Below are 4,930 nucleotides of genomic sequence, written 5' to 3'. Positions count from 1 at the left end.
ACCTGCCTACAACGGACTGTTACACAGTTTCTGCCAACATTGCTCACAAGTCATAAACCATCCCAGGTCTATATTAGAAGACACTTATCCAAGGCGCCACACAGTGAGAACCCGGAACCAAATGGTTGGAAAGGAAACTTCTTACCATACACACACACACACACATACACACACACAGGTTGTATGTATGTATGTATGTATGTATGTATGTATGTATGTATGTATGTATGTATACGCGCACGTGTATAATTACCAGTTATAATTTAAATATACAAGGCAATATGACTCGCTCACAGATTATTTAAAAAAAAAAGAACAATAAGTTTAATCTTTAAAAGAGTAATACTTACGCTGGTAAATATCCAGAGTGCAGTGAATAAACTGTCGTCTAAATTACGCAAAAATGAAAATAACACTGACATCTCATTTTAACAGATATCTTTACCAAAATTACATAAAAATATCTTGAAATGCTAAAGAGTAAATTTATTCAAGACAATCGCCATTGGCTTCAACCAAGGCCTCCAGACGACTTCGGAATTTCCTGCAACTCTTCTGGACGTTCTCCTTATTTAAGTTGGTGAATGCTGCCATAATCCTTGCCTTCAGTTGATCTTTGGTGTTACAAGGAGTTTTGTTGGTCTCTCGCTCAACTGCGCCCCACACATAATAATCAAGGGGGTTGCAGTCTGGGGAGTTGCCGTCTGGAGTCATGACGTCACCATCACTAGTGATCACTCCAAATAATTTGATGTTGATTGGATGTTTGACTTTTATCACCCTCGGTTCACGTCCTCATATTGACACCCAAACACTCCGAAATGTTCGTAATGGAGATTCTGGCGCGAATGCCAAGCAGTACAGCATGTCGTTTCCAAATTTCTGTCAGAGTGAATTGCATCATGGTGCTGTTTTTCTTATAGAGGGTGCCTAATTGATCCTACCATACTGTGTAGTCGACAAAATAAAAGCAAACAATGCGCACGCGCGAAATCAAAAATATAAAATGCCGACAATTTACCCATCGCACCCTGTAAACCGATATAACCATATAGGTACAAATCTATCGTGTCTAACTATGGCGAACTTTTTGAAAGAGTTTTCGAGTTTTGGGTTCGGCACTTGTGCAAAGGCATTGCTTGAGATGAATTCTATGTCGAGCAGTAGACACACACACACACACACACTGACGCTCAGACATATATCTATTAACATATAAAAATAATTGCAGATGATTTAAAAGCTATTGAGTTCTTGATTTTGGAAACGAAACAGTCATCAATATTAAACACGTGCCAGGTGCTTTTTTTTTGTTATGGAAGAACGCTTTCCATAATTTGGAAATAATTCCTGCAATAGCATCTTCAATGCACGATGTAATAACATATCTCCATTTCGTTTTTAAAGCGAGATTAGATAAATAGGTTCTAATTTTGTCTCAATCAAGTTTCACTATTTGCCTTGAATATTTTAAGTATTTTGAAGGCCGTGAGCTGGCAGAATCGTTAGCACTCAGGGCAAAATGCTTAACGGCATTTCGACAGTTTTTACGATTTGAGCTGAAATTCTGCCGAGGTCGACTTTGCTTTTACATTAGAGGAAGAATTATTCTATCGATACTTGCAATATGAAAGACATTTGTGGGTCAATAAAAATGTTATGTCATTTTCGCATTTACGCTCGTATAACCCTCATATAAACGCTTGTTCTTTCTGTAATAAGATCAAATAATAATTAAAACAGTAATCATGTATATAATGCTGTCACAAGCAAGCATTGAGACCTTCATATGTCAGAACCATCCTTTATATTTCAGGTCTTAATCAAAATACGGTTTTGTTTTCCTCTATATTTTAACAAGAAAATTTATGTTGAGAAATGCAGCTGCTATTTCTAGCATATTGAATGATACCAATAAACAAACACATATTCTCACCCCATCCGTCGAAAAAAGGTACTTCAGCATATAAAAGTAGTATACATACATACATACATACATGCACACACACACACATACTCACATATACATGCATACATGCATACACACATGCATACATATATACATACACACTGACATATAGACATGTATTTATTAACCTATAAAAATAATTGCAGATAATTTTAAAGTTATTTAGTTCCTGCTTTTGGAAATGAAACAGTCATCAATATAAAATATGAGTCAGGTTTTTTTTTCACTTATGGAAGAACATATTTCATAATCTGGGAGAAAATTCCTGCTGTAGCATCTTCAATGCATGATGTAACAGCACATCCCCATTTCGTCTTTAAAACAAGATTAGATAAATAGGTTCAAATTTCATCCTTAACATAACTAAGTTTCACTATTTATTTTGAATATTTGATGCATGTTGAAGGCGGTGAGCAGGCAGACTCGTTAGCACTCCGGGCAAAATTGCTTCGCGACGCTTTAACCGTCTTTAAGTAATGAGTTCAAATTCCACCGCGGTCAATTTTGTTTTTTCAACCTTTCGGGGTCGATAAAATAAGTACCAGATATGCACTAGTGTTGATGTAATCTACATAACCCTTACCTGAAATTGCTGGCCTTGTGCCAAAATTCGAAACCAATATTTTATGTTTTTAAGGCAGCGACCTGGCAGAATCGTCGAGTATATACGACACACTATCTGTGTTGTTTTGCGTTTTGTGTGTTTCCCTGTTCGAAAATATAAGGACACGGATAGTGTGTCGTATAGCCAGCTAGAAACGACATTTCTTGGGGCTAAAACAACAGTTCAAAGTGTAAGAGAAGGGGTGTAGTTGTCTAAAATAGAAACGGACATAAGATACAAACTCACCGACTCCAAACAGTACTTTCTTTTCACATCTTGTCATCCGAAACACACCAAAATCAACATACCCTTCAACCTAGCAAAACGAATTTGTACCATAGTATCAGAACCATCCAAACATGAACAAAGACTAGCGGAACTGAAAGACACACTTATCCAAAGAGCTTTCCTTCCTGGCTTAATCACCAAAGGCGAAACAAATGGATGTCAATGAATTTAGGAAAACAAAAAAAAAAAGAGGGAAAAATGTCATACCATTCATGTCAATCATCAATCCCAGGAACACCGAAATATGATCACATCCCCCAAAACCTCCCCATCTGATTTGCAGATGAAAAAAATGAGAAAAATCATAGAAAAACAAAAAAATCATCAAAAGCAAACGGCAGCCCAAACACTAAAATTCAATCTCACTGGAGCAAAAACGCACAAAGAAACCCCCAATCCAGCTGTCATTAAATGCAGAAGAGCAAATTGCGGCACTTGCCATTACCTAATTGAGGGACCAGGGTTTAAATTCAAAGATGGCCAAACCTTCACAGTTAAGTCCAATCTCACCTGCAACACGGAAAACCTGATCTGCGTAATCACAGGCACAGGTTGCGAACATAATTACATAGGTCAGACGGGCGGATCGCTGGGAAGGTGGTGGTGGTGGGACAAACACAGACACACACACACACACACACACACACACACACACACACACACACACCTATATATACTAGCTGGTGTACCCGGTAATTCCCGGGGGTAAAGATGTTCTATTGAAACGCCTTATTACTCTGATATAGGAATGCAATTTCGTAAAAACTGTCACAAAAGGCGTATTTTCTGTCGCGAAAATGTACAAAAAACTGTCAGTTGGAGGAGGGAGAGATTGCTGGAGGTTGGTGAGAGAGGTTTTCGGAAGTTGGCGAGAAAGTACTCTGACTCGTCGTAGCATTTTAAAGGTGAACTTTATGAAGTGTAATTTATTAAAGGTAACATATAAATGTAGTATATATGTATATAAATATATGAATAAAGTGTTTAATGTTTAAGAATGAAATGAAGAAAGTGCAGTAGTAACGTTCACACTCACTGATGGTCGCTCTCAGTAACTGCCTTTAGCTTACGGATTTCTTGTTTTTTATAACTATTGAAAAGCAGTCAGAAGGACAGACATATTGTTGAGAACAAATGGTTTCGTTGGAGGTCTCCATTCCAGCCTCTGGTGGCCTAGAAGAGGTTAGAAGGGTCAAGTGGCAAAGACATTATTCTGCTTAGCAAAGACATCTGGGAAATGTATAACTGCTGTCATTCACAGAAAAACTATTGCTTTACCGTGAGAAAAGCGCTGTTGAAGTGTTAAGTGAAATTTGGCAATCGAGGATCGAATCCACGCTATGCCTGCATGAAGCCATTACAAAAACGTTGTGGAATAAAAAATTTATCTACTGTCATGGAAAAAGTGTAACTGTAAAAATGCAGGATTATCGGAGTAATGGACATTCAAAAAAGTATGTATGTGTAGAAATGTATGAATGAAGTCTTTAAGATTTAAGATTCAAATCAAAGAAGTTCAATAATAATGTTTAGCAGTTCAAAACTGAGTAGTGAAATGTAGAATTAGGTTGGTTGATCGTGAGAATCAAATAATTGATCACTTAACTAAAAACTAACAACTGTAAATGCAGGTGATATGGGTTACTTCCCTTGAGTGTTTAAAAAATATTGTGCAGATGCTATGGGTTATTTCCCTTGGATGTTTAAAATAAAATTAGTTATAAAGATCTCTTCCAGGAACCGTATTATAGATTTTTAAACAATCTAAGTATGTCATGAGGTTTCCAGACATGAGTTTTACTCACGTGTCAAGTTTCATCAAAATCAATAAAACGATGTAGGCGGAGTTAGCTAACAACGCCACAAACAAGCACGCACCGATCTTCCACTCACAAGGCTTTGGTCGGTCGTGGCTATAGAAGAAGACACTTGCCCTAGGTGCCACTGAACCCGGAACCATGTGGTTGGTAAGCAAGCTACTTACCGCAGAGTCACTCCTGCGCTTATATATACATTTTCATACATATATGCGTATATACAACACACATACACACACATGCTCTAAGTTT

The sequence above is a fragment of the Octopus bimaculoides genome, chromosome 5 (assembly GCF_001194135.2).
Source record: "Octopus bimaculoides isolate UCB-OBI-ISO-001 chromosome 5, ASM119413v2, whole genome shotgun sequence".
Classification (NCBI taxonomy): domain Eukaryota; kingdom Metazoa; phylum Mollusca; class Cephalopoda; order Octopoda; family Octopodidae; genus Octopus; species Octopus bimaculoides.
This window is presented reverse-complemented; position numbering follows the sequence as displayed.